We start from the raw sequence: 19,671 nt of genomic DNA on the forward strand, positions 1-19,671 counted from the left end.
CTGTTCTGCGCATTCTTGACACACACCTTTATACTTGCATGTCACCAAGAATATGTTTCCCTGCAGTGTCTATCAGGTTACCCGATCAAGTCCGCAAGCCTATTGCCAAACCACTTCTGCAACCTTTGTACTAGGGTTGGTAAACTAGCCAAACAAACCAAAGAGAGGGTGTTCAAGCTTTGGCTGTTCTTATGGCAAGCTGAGCCGGGTTGAATGGATGAATTTGAGCTGGTTCATAAAAAAAAAATCAAAAATAAAAATAATAAAATTTGAACTTTAAACCTATTGAATCAAGTTCAAACTTGCTTGTTTACAAAATAGATGCATTCTTTCAATGGAAAATGATCTGACTGTCTTAGCAAAATGGCGTGCTTCTTGAAATACCTAGCAATTTGATAAAATCTTTGAATATCCAAAAATCGTTGATGCTTGACTTTTTTACGATATTTTTGTTCATTTGCACATGCGAACATAATGAGGTTTCTGTGATATATAGGCACGTTGTAAGAAGTTTATAACCTTTTAATAAAAAGGAGATTTTGCGAACATCCATAGATACAGTACGATCTTCATGAATATAACCTGCAAACCTCAATTAAGTAAATACTCTTCAAGGAGTTTCACACCTGTTGTGAATGTTTCTCACGTTCTCACTCTGAAGAGACTTTCGCAAATACAATATGACATTCATATGAACAATACGACCTTCACCAATATAACATGTAAACCTTGTTTAACTAAATACTTCTGATGAGGTTCACAAATATCTACTGACAATCACAAAGTACATATTGTGAATGTGTATGCTTGCTGATTCATATATAAAGATATTGTTTTCCATTTTTTGTTTGTTTCTCGTTAGAACCCTAACACTTTTCCCTCTCTCCCTCTTTCCTTTGTGGCGATTCCTGTGAAAGCATCTTGCAACATTCATATGAGATTGCAACATCATTTTGGTCAACTTCTTTGTCTTTCAGTTAGGTTTTAAAGTAAGTTTCATATATATATATATATAAAACTACTTGCAATATTTGTGTTTGGTTGTTGCCGTGAAAGATTTATGTACTTGTGTTCACAAGCGGATTATATTCGCAAATAAAAGCCTATGTTCGCAAATAGAAGACATCTATAAATAGAAGCTTATGTTCGTAAATATAGGTCATAGTTCACAAAATGAGTACATTTGAAAATATAGGTCATAATTCGCAAACGGAGGACATTCACAAATAAAATCCTATGTTCGCAAATATAAGTCAGTTCGCAAAATGAGTATATTCACAAATAGAAGCCTATGTTTGCAAATATACATCATAGTTTGCAAAAAGAGTACATCCGCAAATACAAGCCTATATTTACAAATATAGACAATAGTTCACAAAATGAGTACATTTGCAAATACAAGCCTATGTTCTCAAATATTTGATGTGAATGTCTCGACCTTTGCAAGTCTGCGATGAGGATGAGGTCCTCATGTTTGCATCATATATTTGCAGATGTGGAGACCTTCACACCTTATTTTCATGCATATCTACTTTAAGTATATAATAATTCAAAGTTAAAAAATACATCTACAAGTACATGTTGTAGTTCGTAAATATTCTATGTGAACGTCTCGACCTTCACAACTCTCAAAGATGGATATCCGTAAATACATGTCCACATTCGCAAATATGGTTTCAAGTTCGCAAATATGTGTTGATTATATGTGAACCTTTTTTCTATTAAAAAAGAATTTCTGCATAATCTTATGTGTGAATGTCCTGAGGTTTACACACTCTGATGTATGAATATCATCTAATTGATAATGTTAAGTCCTCAGTTGTGAATGTCACGATGTTCACACATTTTGATGTGCAAATGTCATCCAATTGATAAGGTTGTCCTCATTTAAGAATGTCATGAGGTTCACCATTCTGATGTGCAATGTTGTCCAATTGATAAGGTTGTCCTTAGTTGCGAATGATCTGATGCTCGCAACTCTGATGTGTGAATGTCCATGGTTTTACACACTATGGTGTGTATTTACATCCATACATGCATTCATTCATTTATTATAAAATAAACATTCTCATACATATATTCATTTCATTCATTAAAAAATAAACTTGCACATATAACCATTTATTCATGTATTGCAAAATGAATGAACATGCTCCTATAATCATTCATTTATTTATTTAAAATGAACTTGCTCATCCATACAATCTTTCATTCATTTATTCAAAATGAACCTATTACAAATATTTACATTGTATACATTCTTGCTATAATTTGTATATACATCCACACATTCATAGTATATACATTCAAACAATGAAACACAAGTTTATACAAATAAAAAAATATACAAATTATATTTGTTTGTGAAACAAAAGTTTATACAAATAAAAAAAATATACAAATTGTATTTGTTTGTGAATATATCTATACAACAAAAACAAATAGAGATGACTATTGTGGAGGCTGCAACTACTGCCCTCATGCTCTTAGCTCTTCAAGTTCCTTATCCTTGATAGAGATCTTTCTATCTTTGCTAGAGAGCAACATTGTATGAGTTTGCGAAAGCTCTTGTAAACCTTCAAGGATAATACATGAATCAATACAAAAATTAGTATATAAAGATAACAAAATCATGTTTTTATATCAATCAAATCAAATCAATATTCATACCTCCAACAACACCTCTATAGTATATACATCAACATATCCATAGTATATACATTCAAACAATGAAACAAAAGTTTATACAAACGAAAAAATATACAAATTATATTTGTTTGTAAATGTATCTATACAATAGAAACCAATAGAGTTGATTGTTATGGAGGCCACAACTACTGCCCTCGTGCTCTTAGTTCTTCAAGTTCCCTATCCTTACTAGAGATCTTTCTATCCTTTCTAGAGAACAATGTTGTATGAGTTTGTGAAAGCTCTTGTAAATCTTCAAGGATAATACATAAATTAATACAAAAATTAGTACATAAAGATAACAAAATCATATTTTTATATCAATCAAATCAAATCAATATTTGTACATCCAACAACACCAACGTGTTGGTCAAGTTTTTTTCTCACTCTTCACTTGACTCAATGTTGCATACAAAGTGTGTAAGAGAAGTTGCTCCCATTGCAAATTCAACGATGTTATTGAGGCCTTGCAGCAGTTGCATATATGATGCATGAATTGACTTTCCACCACTGTCGATAAATAAACAGGTGCCAAAAAGTAGAGCAAAAATGCCCTTAACTCCCTCTCTCTCTACCCTATAACCAGTCTTCTCTCCAACACAGGGTATCTTTCCCTTCATTCTTCTGGACTTGTTGTTATATGTTTTTCTTAACCAGGACAACTTCAACCTTTCACCTTCGAATGCATCTTTGAGTGATCCAAATAAGACTTTACATTGGTGTTTCAAATCTCCAAACCGAGGTGCATTCACTAGCTCATGGTACTTTAGTTCGGTGATGTGTGTCACGTCTTTCAAGGTGATGATCTTAAACATGTCAGTTGTCAGGTTTCATAATTGCACCATAAAATGTATGAGACTATGATGAATTTGTCATGGTGTGAAATCCAAGAATTTAAAAAATATATATTTGATTCAACTAGTAAGTCACTTCCTCCTATAGTGTTAAGAACCACGAATGTGCTTGAAACTAGTAAAATCGATGCACAAGGGGTGTTGGATCATAATACTCTTAAGCCTATGAATCGTGCAATCGCAATAAAATTTGCATAAAATTAGTCAAATATCTCAACTCATAGGAAAATATATAACTTAAAATTAAAATTTTGATATAAATTTATATTTCAAATTTAAAACCAAGCATACAATTGAAATTCAAATTTACATCCAAATCTAAACTCACCATTCAATTTTTTTTGAAGCTTAAAATTCACATTGTAAAATTTAAGCAGGAATTTTTCAAAATACAAATTTAAACTCAATTTTTTAATTTAAATACTAAATGCAAATTCAAATTTAAAGTCACAATTCAATTTTAAATGCAACTTTAAAATTCAAAAATAACATCTTCAAGTCCAAACTTACAATTCAAATTATAATCTAAGCAAAAAATTCAATTTGAAATTCAAACTCAGTTTCAAAATTTAAATTTAAAATTTAAATTAAAATACACATTTAAATTCAAGTATCATATAAAAATCTAAACTCAACTCAATATCAAATTTAAATTCAAAAATGAATTTGAGTTCATATTCATCATTTAGATTTTGATCCAAGCCCATAATTACAATTCAAATCTAAACTCACAGTTCAAATTCTATTCGAAGTTTTAAATTTATTTGAAAATCAAATTCAAACTTAAATTGTTTAAAAGTCAAAATTCAAAGCTTAAAATTTAAAATCCAAATTTAAGTAAAATCTCTGTAAAATACAAAGTTCATATTCTAGATATCTGTTTTGTAAAATTTAGTTTTAATTTCAACTCCAAACTCATAATTCAATTCCAACTTGAACTTCAAATTATAATCTTACAAGCTAACTATCTTATATATTCAATTTAGAGTGTAAAATTTATTTGAAATTCAAACTCAAACTCAAATTCACACCTAAATTAATCAATGAATTGCAAGAATTAAACTAGTTATCTTATAAGCATGCTTCACATGCATACACACACATATACGATAATTTAATGAATGTATGTCTATATTCAGACTAGTTATCCTAAAAATATGCTTCACACATATAGAAAGCTTAATCAATGAATTGTTTATTCAAAACAGTGATCGTACATACATGCTTTACACACACATATAACATTTTAAAGATTGAATTGCAAGAATTAACACAAACACATATATATGACAATTTAGTGAATGATTGAATGTAACATTAAAATTGATTGCAAATATCTTATAAACATATTGCACACAATAACTAATAAAGAAAGTATTTGTCCACTAGCACTGTACCTTTTTTTGCCAATGTGACCTCTTTCTCGGAGCATGCACTTTCTCACAGTATTTATACTATCTCTTTGCATCTCATTACTACCATTGCAGGTGGCAACATCTTTTGCTTCCTATAACCGGACATTGAGGTTAGCAACAACCTTAGACACAATGAATGACTCCAATTTCTTCATTACTGTCTGCATACATTAATCTTCTTCCTTAGATGCTTCCAGGATGAAAGACATGAGTTTGGCCACATGCTTTTCAATATTTTCTTTTGCAATATTTTTGCCCATTGAAGGTTTTGGTTGCTTCTTATTTAAGCATAACTTTTTGAGTTTCATCTTACTCATGCTGGATTTATTGTGGTATATGTCGGTCACCCATACTTTTGGCCACATAGCAGATTTTGTAACGCCCCAAAATCCCAACTTGGAAAATCTTTAGATTTTTGAGTAATTTTTTTTTTGAAATATTGTGCAAACGAAAAACCATAAGGGAAAACAGTTGAAAATTTTGAGCAAGTTACAGGATGAACAAGTAGAAACGTTCCATTACTATTGGTTTACAAAAATGAGACTAAAAGGTATACATTGTTTTCCTTTACAAAATGTCTCCCCAAAACTGGAGATTTTCCCAAAACCAACTGCCAAGATCGTATATGTTCAAAGTGTGGGTCCAAAGTCTCGGCCGTGCATCGATCGCCATCACACCACTAGCAATCATCACCTGTATCTTCATAAAACGGGGTCAGTACTCTTGCGAGTTGGTGAGATACAATCCATAACTTTTCATTTTATAAAAATCATAAGCAGTAATAGCATGATGTACAACTATCAACATGGCTAACCATTATAAACACATAAGTAATTTTAGCATGATGGAACAGTTAGAAACATTTGCAATAATTAAACAAGTGCAACTATAAGTAAGAAACAGTAAGCAAAATATATATACTGAGCAATAGGTGACAACATCAAGCAACTAGCATGCTTTAGATAGTGAAGCTAAGCATTTGAACAAGTAAACAACTAAGCAATTATATAATTAAGCAATTGAGCAAGTAAGCAACTAGGCAATTAACTATGGCTGAAATCATCAAGTTCATGAGTCAGCAGTTAACAAGTTTGCTTAATTGTTCTGTCTTGATTACTCCTTCGGGTACGCGAAGGAACCTCACATTCTATGAAAAAATATCGTTGGCGTCTGCTATTTCCTTTTATGTGATAACCGGGGTACCTACAAACCGCATCACTTCGAGCTGTACCATCCACCTTCTTCAAGGTGAACCGTTTTATGAATGGGCAACCGGACGGTTATCTTAATTAGGCTTATTTAGCAACATTCTTTCCTTCCGAGGTACTTGAGCCCACCTGGCCCTGTGTTCCCCGCAGGGCAACATGAACAACATGACGAGGTCATGCATGTCCATTCACGTGCTCTGGCACAACAAAGCCAAGGGGAGCACTTCTTCGGTGAAGGCGACATCAACATTCAACATTTAGGGGTACATGACATTCTTAAACAAGTAAGCACGACTCATGAGGTGGGTCCATCACCCACATATAACTCGCCATGGAGTTTCAACATTCCACAAGATCCCAAACAATATGTCATAATCCCTATCGTGGTGTTGTAGGTCCCGTTTTCATTTTTGGGACAAAACAAGTGTCAAGATATAATACATATCATTATTTTCTTTTCAGAGAAGATAGCATGCAAAACAATCTAAGTATTTCATGGCATAATCATGCTATTATGACACCAACATGCTCATATTTTTAGTTCAGTGACAGGATGTGCCAATAGTGCATGTGAACTTTCAATTTTTGCCAAGCATGCTACAAGTGTTTCAAATTATATCACTTAATAAGTCACATGCTATTCTACACATATGCTCAAACACCTTGTATATTGCGATTTTATCTTAGGACGTTCACACAATAAGATTCACAATAATTGAGCATGAGAGAAATCCATCCATAAAGTGTTATAATTAAGAGTGCAACCAATGCACAGTTTGGGTGATCAAAGCACTTTTGCATTATTGACCTTACCCCGAATACTTAAGAAATAGATCTCAATGAAAATCATACATTCATTGAAAATAATTGTTTGTAAATCATGTATTCATATTCAAACATCTAAGTGAGACTTGATACTGAACTTAATTTGATTGAGCACTTCTTTATCATATGCATTCATATTCAAACTCTTAGGCACAATTTATATGTATATGAATATATTAGACTACCTTCATAAGTTGAAAGTTGGCTCAACTGGGTTTCAAAACTAAGTTTTGTCGTACGAGGATTCATTACAACCATACCCCTTGGGTATATATATATATATATATATATATATATATATATATATATATATATATATATATATATATATATATATATATATATATATATTCGCATACATTCAGTTTCCTAAATTAGGAAGTGCAATATATATCTTTTTGGTTGATTATAACAGAAATCTTATGAGTCGACTTTGCTGAAACATTGAGAATTAGATAGTTGTGCTAAACACGAACTTACCGATTGAGGTGATTCAATAAGAGCTGGTCGGTTAAGCTCTTGACCATAAACCCTTCACAAAAAATTTTGTATAGGTACATATTACATATATACACATGTAAATTCGGGCAGACCCCCCCCCCCCCTCCTTTTTTCTGGTTCAATTTCATGGATCACACTATGATTGGGTGCGTCTGCCGGTTAAGTAAAAAGTGTGCAGAAAAAGATCGCAGCACTATATGCTGCCATATACAATGAAAGTGCAGTAAGTAAATCACAGGAATAGGCTTGTTGTCAAACATTTTAAGGATATTGCCCAACACAACATCCTAGTGCTGAAACAAAGTTCAAACATGTGCCAAGATGTGGGAGAAACATATGTTGTGCACAAAGTGCTGCCAGCTATGTCCAAATTACCAGGCATTCGCAGCAATAGGCTTGCTGTCAAGCGCAACAAGAGATTGGCTGCTATACCGCCCATTACTGCAGGGTTTCACAGCACATAAGGTGCTAACACGAAGCGCTAGTCTGTAGGGAAAACCAGCACCTAAGGTGTTGTCACCTAGGTGCCATCAATGTGGGGATTTGCGGTTGGTGAAGGGGACTGACCAAGGGTCGGATTCCCTAAACTAAAAAGCATACCGGCACATGCCGGTTTGGCATAAGTGGGGGTTCGAAAAAACTGTTGGACAAAACTCGGGTTGTCTCAACAAGGAACCAAATAGGGCAGTTGCACAGACTGCACCCCATTCAGCTTAGCCAAATGGGTGCGCTAGCAAGGCAGCAACCCTCCAGCCTGCAACTCGGCTCTAACTCCCCCGAACAGGTGGGTGCAAAGCGTTGTTGCAGCACACCTAGGCCAGGGACGCCTCTGCAGCACCCAGACTGCCAACCGAACAGGCTCGGGTTTGCTGCCAGAACAAGACAGAACCCAGGTCTATCAACACTAGGGGTGGGGGAGGCGGCATGGGCTGCCAGGAGGATAGTTGTTGATCCACTGCTTCTCTGGGGAACCGAACGCCCAGAACGCAAGGCATCAAGGCCACCAAGCCGCAAGCTAGACCTAACTGGTCCCCGCGACCAACCACATGATCGGTCTAGACCGAGCACGATCCAGATCTGGTCTTGCGTGCGAAACTACAAGGGGTGGTTCAGATGCACTGGGTACGGACTGGTCTGATTTGAATCAGGTCGGTCCCCATCTAATAAGGCATTGCTGCAGAAAATTGCAGCAAACCTGCAATGTCGATCAGAAGGGGCTGGGCATGCTGTCGTGGAAGGACAACATCCCGGGTCCCTAGCCCAAGGTCGGCAGCAGCTCGGGTGTGCCCAAGTGCAAGGCATCGAGACTAAAAAGGGGAAAACTGGGTTGGGTTGGCCTGGACTGCGCTACACAATGAGAAAAAAGAGAACCGGGGGTGCTGACTAGGTCTGGCCCGGGGTATGGCTGCAGCCCCTAGACCAAAGCCGACCCAACTTGTTGGGTGAGTGCTGCAAGCTTTTCCCGACGCGACAGGCATGTGGACACCCGAAAACTGGTTGGAAACACCTACCCACGATTGTTGTCATGGATTGGCATCATCGGTTAGGTCTTTTCAAGAGGGAGGGTTAACCCAACCGAAACTAGGGAGACCGAACCATAGAGGTTTGGCCCATGTTCACCGTGAAGAGCACCACTACCGCAAGGAAACCATTACTCAACCATACGATTTGCAACAAACATTATAAAAAGGAAACGCGGTGCCATACGTGTGTGAGCATGTTTCGTGCATCAAAGGCATAAGCTAAGCGAACAAACTTGGCATGAAAACATCTAATTCAGCCATTTTCCACACATGGCATAGCCTACCATGGGAGGATGGCCTTCATGGAGAGGTACATGGTTTTCACAAAAAGGGAGCCATGGAGAACAAGTTTCTCACCTAGAACCATGTGGTGTTCTTCCCTTCGGATGATAGAGGAAGTGTATGGTCAACGCACAAGGTGGAGCCTCTAGGGTCCACGGTTGGGAGAGAGAGAGAAAAGAGAGAAGGGAGAGAGAGAGAGCCCAAAAATGTCTCTTCCTTTCTCAAAAGCTAAATAGTCTAGGGTTTAGCAAGGAAGGGCTAGGATTTAATCCTAGAAAGGAACGGTTGGGGTGAGTCTCACACCCCTCTAGGCAAGGGCAAACTTGAAATACTTCAAGTTTGCCTCCCACGCCCCTTACGAAGTTATAACATTCAAATATTTTTTATCTTTCTTTCAAAATTGCCACCGCCCCTTCCTTGGGCGGTTTTCAAAGCTTTAAATTATTATTTTTTTGTGGTCACTTCAAAATGGCGTGGGTTGTACTCTAGAGTGCGTCCGTGCCCTTAGGCTGACGTTGGCCCTATACTAATGTCTCAAAAATTTTAAAAACCTTCTTATTTTTCATTAAATTTCATTTGGCCTTGCTTTCCAAAATTCATATTCTTTTGAGATTATACTTAGTGTTTATAATTCATCTTTCTAAAATTCCTATAAATCTTAAACATTTCTAAAAACTCATTTAATGTAACAATGTCTATAATGAAAAGCCCTATAAAAATTTTGGTGGTTCGATTCAAATGAATATATGCATTTTGAATAAAATTTAGGGATTCAATGTAATTACGATATATATATATATATATATATATATATATATATATATATATATATATAGAGAGAGAGAGAGAGAGAGAGAGAGAGAGAGAGAGATCCACATAAATATACATTTTTTTTCTAAAAAAAATCTCATGTATTAAATTTTTTTTTCTCAGCAAATTCGCGGGTCTTACATATTTCTTCTCTATCCATGTGTCAAGTCTCCTCCCTAATAAACAGTGGTTCCATTGTTGTTGATCTAGTCTTCTTCTTGTGCCTCCCACTTCAATGACATGGTCATATGATATATGAAGTTCAACACATCATTCATTGGTGATTAGGCCAGAGTTTCCTTACCGCATGAGAGCTTTATAGGGTGCTGTACGGATGATGGAATATGAAACCCTAGTCAAAATTGCTTCCTTTGGAATCCTCTTGTGCTTCTTCTTCTATACTTCATGATACCATTGGAATCAAATGAGATAACTGGATGGTTAGGTCGTCGCACAGAACTGAAGGGTCTTGAGTTCGTATACTGAGGAGGCTATCCCTTAGCTTGAGTTAAAAAAAAATCAGGTTCGATGGGACGCACCTCGACATATATGGACAATATTTTATTATTTATTAATTTTAATCAGAAATAATAAAAAATCTGTGTTCTTGTGTCCTATTGTATGAAAAATGTACAAACTCGGTCAAAGTCATGGGGAATATAATGATAGAAATCAATACAACCAATTAGACTCATTATAGATAATTCCCCATTGCGTGCATCTACAGGGTCTTGTTTTTGCTTCTTTTATACGAAAAGTAGGCTGCCATAACCACTTTTGGTCCCTCGTCATCTTAGGTGGGGATAACACCACTTGTGCTCCTTTAACCTAATGGGGCATTTGTTCCATTCATCCACTTTATTTAGGAAAGTAGCTCTCTTTCATAAGAAATAAGGCCTTGCTTCTAAGAAATGTGGTGGGTCCCACATAATGAATGAAGAAAAAAACTTTTTCTTGTAAAAAATGGGTTCATACATAAAGCACTTTCCCTCATGTACGTCCTTTCCAAGGGAAAGTGGCTTTTCGTGTAACAAACACCCCTTTAAGACTGCAATGTGACATTTAAACTGCATATAAATTAGTGAGATTTTAAGTACAACAAGCAGAGTACCTGCATGAATCCTAAATATTATAAAAGCAGAAGTGAGGGCAACAAGTGACAAAATCAGATGCCATATTGACTTTTTTTAAATGATATACTTGCAATGAATGTTGATGATGTAAGTAAAATTTTGTTTGGGTATTCTCCATGTTAAAAAAAAACTGAAAGTGTTACATGACAATATCTTAACATTTTCAAGTTTTTTTTTTCTCTCTCTAGTTGCCAATTCTCCTACCTAAAATGTCTCTCCCACTTCCCATAAATCTCTCTCTCTCTCTCTCTCTCTCTCTCTATATATATATATATATATATATATATATATATATATATATATGTTTCTGCCACTTAATATGAATCTCTCTCTCAACTTTTTCTCTTTTCTTTCTTTAATTGTCATAAAACATAGAGAAGCTCCTCATCCTCTTTTATTAATTGGCATAATCACATTTTTTTGCGGTCTTCAAAAATGCACAAAAAAATATGTTATTTTTACGGTCTTCTTTGTTAATCATAAAATCACATGTTTTATATCAAAGTCACAAAAAACCGTGTGAACATTCTTTTTTCTTTCTTTATGTTCTTCACTCTTATTTTTTTGCGGTCTTCACGAAGCATGCAAAAACAAGTTTTGTGAACCTCTTTATGATCGTAACTTCGCAAATACCTTAAAAATTTTGTATATTTTTATGCTAAAGTCATTAGAGACTGAGAAAACTTTTTTCTTTCTTTAACCGTCACTTAAACATATATTCATACTTTGTTTTTTGCGATCCTACGAAGAGTGCAAATATAACTTATGTAAACCTCCTTTAATCGTAACTTTGCAAATAACATAATAAAATCATATATTTTATAAGAAGATCACATATCTAATTGTGTGGATAGACGCAAATATGTTACTAACTACACAAATACTGCATATCTAAATATGTGATGTTCTTTCATATTTACGGTTTTCTTACTATAATAAATGTGACTCTTCGATAGTATAAAAAGTGATTGTCCATACTCATGGCTATTTTCGTATATTCTAGGGTTTCTTTGTGGTTCTCAATTTTTTTTATCTTCTCCAAAAAAATTCAACAACTATTTTCGGCCACTTTTTTCGGCGATTCATCGACAGTACTTCATCGTTGAGTTTTTCAGATTTATCGACAATGAATTTTTCAGCAAGCACATTCTTAACGACGAGTTTTTTAGTAAGCACAACATTTTTATGAGTTTTTCGATAACCTTTTTTCTCAGTATTTATAAAATACTGAGATCATTGAGTTTATATATTTCAACTTTTTCTATATTATTGCATCTTCTCTTGTACCTCGCTTTATCCTTTATACATAAAATATGCCTACAACCATTTGAAAAATATAGGAAACTATATCAATATTAGTTTACCATTAAACATTAGGTTTTATTGACACAACTAGATAGTGGTTCAACTACTTGGTTTAATAGCTTGAGGCTCTTGCTTTTACAATGAGACAACGAGTTAACCATACATTGGTTTAATAGCTTAAGGCATTGCAAAAAAAAAAATCTTATATGATACAATTAAACATCATTTGATGCTTTTTAAGCATGTTTTTTAGTTTAGCTTTTCTGGTATGCTTAATTTTCTTTAAATTATTTTGTATGCAGTGTTGTTGTTGCTTGGTACAGTAATGACAACTGCAACTAATAACTTATTCTCATTAATGAATAAATTTTATGCTTCTTAGTGTTGTGTATACTTTAATGTCAAAGGTTAAATTTTGTGCTTCTTAGTATTGAGTTTGTAAAGTTTCACACAATATGGCAATTGAGAAGTCTATGTTTGATGGGCCCACACCCATATTGTCTGCTAGTGTTGGAGCCCAACAAGAACTGTCATAGAATAAAAATTATTTACTGGGTCATTCTATATAATATCATGTATGTAATAAACTTGACACGTAGATAGAGAGAGAGTCTGATTCGTGGCCAAAATACTGATTGTTCGATATTTACCACAAACAATACAAGCTCAATTATCAGTAACCCCCAAAGAAGTAACAAAAAACATCTAAAATATTGGTCAAATTGCAGTTAACAACTCATACCTGATGCAAATACTAAAGCAGAATGTGCAAATAAGATAAAAAGTTTGTTGCCGCAATCATGTCTTTCATCTTGGAAGCATCTAAGGAGGGAGAGGTTGAGGAGACTCAATGAACAAGAAGTTTGACCCATGCACTTACTTTGAGGTTATTGCTAATTTCGATGATCGAATAGATGAAGATGAAGACACAATCATAGAGAATGTGGATGATAAAGGGGCAGAGGAGGCACCACAACAAGGGTAATGGGAGGAGACACCTTATCAAGGGGAGGAGGAACCTCAGTAAGGGGAAGAGGCACATCGGCAAGGGGAGGAGAAACTCTGCAAAAAAGAGGAGGATGTAGAGAAGAAAGTGCAAACTTCAAGGAAGTGATTGAAGCAGAAAAGAAAGCACGGTGCTCCTGAAGAGGTACTTTGGTCATTTGTTATTTTATATATAAATATTTCTATGATGTTTGCAATCATTTTCTATTTTATATTTGATCATTTATTAAATTATCATATATATATATATATTATAAGAGCTGCAAGGCGAGGAGAGTGGTCATACATGCCATATGCATTGGTTCTACTTGTTTCAAGCACAACAATAGTTTCTATCTCTATCAGAGGATGCAAAGGACATGCTTGATCATATATATTTTCAAAAATTCTTAGAGATCACACCATGAAACATCAATCACTTCCTCATAGAGGTCAGTGTGCAGTTTTATAATATGACAAATGACACATTTCAGTTCAAAGATATTAAGATAACCATCATGTTGGAGGACGTGACACAAATCACCATATTTAAGTATCATGAGGAGCTAGTGAGTTAACATCGATGGAGAGATTTGAAGCATATATGTATATTTATTTAGAGCAAAGGATGATGTGTTCCTAGGAGAAAAGTTAAGGTTATCATGGTTGATGAATCACTTTGACCCTAACAGGATGAGAAGACTGAAGGAGAAACTATCGTGTGTTAGAGGGAAAACCATTAATATCTGAAAAAAAATTCTAAGCGCATTCTTGCTCTACTTATTGGGTACATGTGTATTCATCGATAGTGGTGAAAAGTCGGTCTATAGTTCATATATTGAACTGGCGAGAGACTTTAATTACATCGTACAATACGTATGGGGGAGCAGGCGCACTTGCACACCTCTATGCAGGTCTAAGTAGCATGATGACTAAAAGAATGAGTATCACCAGCATGTTAGTGTTGTTGGAGGTAGTTATTCTTTTATTTGTACCTAAATTATTGATTTAAATTAAAATATTATTTAACATTTTTATGTAATATATTATGTATTAATATGTGTTAATCATTGTATGAATCTCTGCATGTTTAGATATGACAACACATATCTATTGGAAGGCCTATGAGAGGTCATATTCTCCCTGAGTTTATGTGTTGTAATGTGGAGTCGGTCAAGCAATGAAGAAGGGACTAATCGCAGAGTGTTTGGTCATCACATGGTCAATGCCATTACTTAAAATTATTGTGAACTACGACAGGAAAAATTTAAGTATTTTTTATAATATTTCATACTTGTTTATAAGCAATGCAATATAGGACTAACCATGAATGAAACTTTGTTATGTAAGTAAAGTGGTGCCCCTACGCAAACACAAAGGAGGAGGAGGAGAATCAGGATATGATTGTGCAAGCAAAGGCCATCGTGAGAATGGACATTTTGTTGCACAACATGAATGAAGTTGAGCGCTAAATGTCCAACCAAGTAGTCTAGTAATTTGGCTATATTCAGCAACCAACGGTCGCCCTGGCGCAGTTGACAAAATTGTCCTACTGATAAAAAGGATAGGACAAATGATTACCCCATCCTATTCATCTCTGAACTTGAAGATTGGTGCATTGGCGATGAAGACATCGATTTGTTCTCTATGGTACTTGTCGATGATTATGAGGATGTAGCTACTGCCAACATCCAATTTGCAAGTAGTCCCTCCGCAAAGAGAGCTATTGAGGAGGAGGAACTTGGGGCGAGGAGTCTGAAGTATGTAAGGATTACAACTAGAGCTGATGATCAGTTGACTCTTGCAATAGCTGAAATACGCATGCTGATGGAGTTGCTTCAAGCAAAGGAGTCCATTATAAGAACTCAAGCTAACCTTATCGCTAACAAGGATTGGGTCATCGAAGACCTATGAGTGTGCTTAATGCATCCACAATAATGACTTATGTATTTGATTATATATATATAATAATGATTCATCATAAATCAAGGTAATCGTAAACATTTGAATGTAAGAGTGATTTATTGTAAATCCATGTAATCGTAAACATTTGAATGTAAGAGTGGTTTATTGTAAATCAATGTAATTGTAAACTGAATAGTGTTTTGTAATTGTAAAAGCATTGCAATTAAGTAAACAATATTTTGTAAATGTCTGTAAATACAATTATAATTAAATTTCAATTTCACAGTTTATCTTTGAATAACTATAACAATTTAAATGTATATTGAGAATGTATGTATGTAGTTTTAAATATTAAAGGTGAATTGTATATAGTTTTAAATTTGAATGTCAATGTCTGTTGAATTGTAATAGAAAATATTTGCTGAATTGTAAATATCTGTTGAATTATAACATAACATGTTTGTTGAATTGTAAAATGTCTACTGAATTGTAAATATCTATTGAATTATAAAAGAAAATGTCTCCTAAATTATAAAAAGAAATATCAATTGAATTATAACAGGTGAATTCTAACATAAATTAATAGATTTGCGATTTCAGGGAACTCCATAAATTATTATTGGTAATAATAATCAAGAGTTACAATTTTTGGTAAATTTGCAACAAATAATATGCGAACATCAGTCACCCCCTCAACAAACAATATGCAATCATGCGAAACTTTGCAAAAATTATTGCGAACAATAACAAATACATGCAATTTAAAAGAAATTTGGGACATTCACAATACAAAATAAGTGTTTTCCTTTATGTGCGATTTCAACACTTGTGATTTTAACCCAAATGTTTTGCAACAAAGAGTTGCAAGGATGCGAAACTCTGCAAAAAAGGTTTTGCGAACAAAGAGTTGTGATTATGCAAAACTTGGCAAACAATTATCGCGAATAATGATGAATATATGCGATTTTAAAGAAATCTGTGACATTCACAACACAAAATAAGCATTTTTTTCTCATATGTGATGTAATGCCCTAGATTTCCAAAACAAAACTTAGTAAAAAATTCATGGTTTTTTTTTTCTGCAGCAAAATTTAGAAAAGGTGTTTAGCAGCAAAAATAGACGATAGTTAGTTGTCGGTTTTAGAAGACACCGGGCAAGTCACAGGTATGTGGCCAAGCACTCATTGACCACCAAAGTATTCTATATAAGCAAGCCAAAATGAGTTATTTATTACAAACAACACTCCTTGGTAAAGCAGTATTTTATAGAACTAGTTTTATAAATGAAATATCTAACATAGTTTGGAGAAACCATGGATCTCGATGCCATCCTACTCCGTATATCACACCGCAGGTTCAATACCAGTATCCCCCATAAAATGGGGTTAGAACCATTGGTGGTCTGGTAGGAAAGCATTTCAATTCTAATAAGTATAAAATTTGAAAACATGAGAAGTCGCTTTAGGGCCACAGTTGGAACATTGTAGCTTAAGTCTGCACGACTTAGCATAACGGTATCCCATGAAGCAATGCAAGAGCTCCTCGAGCATAGCTTAGTCATGTAGATACAACTTGGGTCCTTTGCCTGATTGGTCCAGCAGTGTACCAATATCAATAACTTGCACAAGGTGATGCATGCGTAACACTAACACATATTCATTCATTGTTGTACCTATTATTAATGCATTATTTCGATAATTACTTGTTCGCCCCTTGGTATGTGAGAGAACTTAACTTCGGCATCAAACAAAGTCATTTAGAGGTTTATTATGCTATGTATTTTGTATACCTCAGAGGCCTCAGTGACCCTGTCCGTAGTGGGGCAACAGTTTTCATGCCGGGAGACCCCCATCAGACCAGTTCGGAAGCATCCTTCTACTACAATAGCAAGGTTCAATTCCTAGATCTTAAGGATAACCCAACCTCCTAACCTTCAAGTGACAGGAGTTTACCTGAACTCTTTGGTCCATAACATCATACATGTCGCTCAAGGTGGTACCAACACTGTCATGCCACAGTGAACTCAAGTCCTGAAGAGGTTCAACAACATAATCTTTCTTATTAGGACGTCGAGTGTCATATAAGCAATCTAGTGCATTCTGTACCAAGAAAATATATACCCCAAACCCCACTTAGTTTTACGAAGCACAGGTTGGTTTCTGTGTGGTCAAGAACTACTATTATGTTTTATTCACATGCAGGACCTCACTCTTGGCATTTACGACATTCACGAGTGCTTCACCCCTTACGGGTGGACAACCAACTCTAGCACAATGGCCCTTACGAGTGTTGTAGTAATACAATATGTCACATGGGCATGCATAGACAAGGATCACTTTGAATCGACTGCTCGGCGACTTTAGCCGCATCGAGCACTGGCCTAACAAGGCACAACGACCACTCTGGTGCATCAACCTTTACGAGTATGGTTCCCTTGAAGGTGGGAGTGGAACAAGCTATTCATGCAAAGTTCTTACAACAGGGGCATCATCGTACCATTCATTCTAGCTCAGGTAGGTAATTTGCCAAAAATTTTGGTAGCATCTCATCTCTTTGATGGAGAAAGCACAACGCTTATTTTTGCTATGGAGGGTATCTTGTCAGAAATTTTAGCAGCATCTCCTCCATTTAACGGAAAAAGTGCCACACTCTTTTAAGCTCGATGAGCATCTTATCAGAAATTTTGGCAGCATCTTCCCTAATTGAGGAGAAAATCACTACGTTCGTTTTGGGATAGATGTGCACCATTGTGCGTACTTTGTATCTTCCATGGTTTATTGAAAACCCAGACTTTAGTTAGATCATATGCTGGTAATTTAGATGTTTCCGTAAAAGCAGTTTTGCACAAATTGTAAAACCTTTACAATAGGGTTTTTTTCACCAAACAATATTTTGAACGAGGGAGGGCATTTGGCATTACTTTGGCAATAGAGAGCAGTCGTCATTTGTATGCTTATTATAGTGCAGCTGTATTTAGTAAAAGCAGGAGCCTGTGCACATAACAATATGACAACGATGTAAAATGCGTAAGCAAGAACTGGTGAATGAAACCATGCACTGAGCCAAGTAAATTGCGAAAAGCAGAAGCCTTGGTGTCATACAGCGCTACAACAAGACAAAATGTATACGCAAAGTATATATATATTATGGAAAGCAGGAGCCTTCACGCCATACAATGCGATGACAAGACAAAATACATAAGCAAAGTATATATATATACATATATAGTAAATAACGAATTAGTTGCAAGGATACACGTGTAGACACCGAAACAAGATTGTGATGTTGTAGAGGGCGTAATCCAAGGACTAAGACTCTATGGCACTTAGTTCACCATAAATATCGAGCGATAGTCACAAGGCTACGAGTGTGAATACCGAAGCAAGCTTGCGTTGCACTAGAGGGCATGAACCAAGAACTAGGACCAAATATTATTTTAGAAAGGTGTACGAGAAGGAAAATCCTACCATACACGATAGTTATTTTATAAAATAACTTGAAAGAGAGGGATCGGCCTGCAAACCTAACAAGAATCAGCGGCGGTGGTTCAACGCAGCAGTTGAGGTACTCTTAGGTCATGGCCGACATATCATTTATATCTGGTACGGTCACAACCAAGTGCGTCTCTTGCAGAACTCGACTGCGCGACAAAATGATGAGGTTTAGACCAAAATCAGATTAAACCTAGTTTTGGTAGAACTAGGTTTAAACCTACTTCAAGTGGGTTAGGATACGTTAGATGGGCTGGACATAGTCAAGAAAATGGTAGAGGAGGTCAAACAGTCAGGGCTAAAGGGTCATGTCCCAACTAGGTTCGATCTAGGTCAGGTGGGTACAAGCTCACCTCAAGTAGGCTCAGTCTAGGTTAAGTAAGCGTGACCTAGATTAAGACCAAAATAAAGAAAGAGAGAGAAAGGCTAACCTGGTAGGTCAAGTTGACTTAACCCAACTGGGATCAGCCTAGGCTAGGCAGGTCTAAGCTCACTGCAAGTGGGCTTAGTCTAGGCTAGAACCAAGAAAGTGGATAGAGGGGAGAGAGGCTAGAGAGTGAAAATGTAATAAGAGAGGGGGGGGGCAATTTTCTAAGAAGGGTCTCCTTCTGTTTAAAAAAGTGGATCTTGGATCCACATATAGTCTAGTTTCGATCTAGATAGCCCACCTGATCTAAGATCAAAACTTAAGGGTAAAGTAACTAAATGACATCCATATCTCTATGGGGCCCACTTGATATTTCTATG

Source organism: Nuphar pumila, chromosome 2, assembly GCF_984573655.1.
Source record: "Nuphar pumila chromosome 2, dmNupPumi1.hap1.1, whole genome shotgun sequence".
Lineage (NCBI taxonomy): Eukaryota > Viridiplantae > Streptophyta > Magnoliopsida > Nymphaeales > Nymphaeaceae > Nuphar > Nuphar pumila.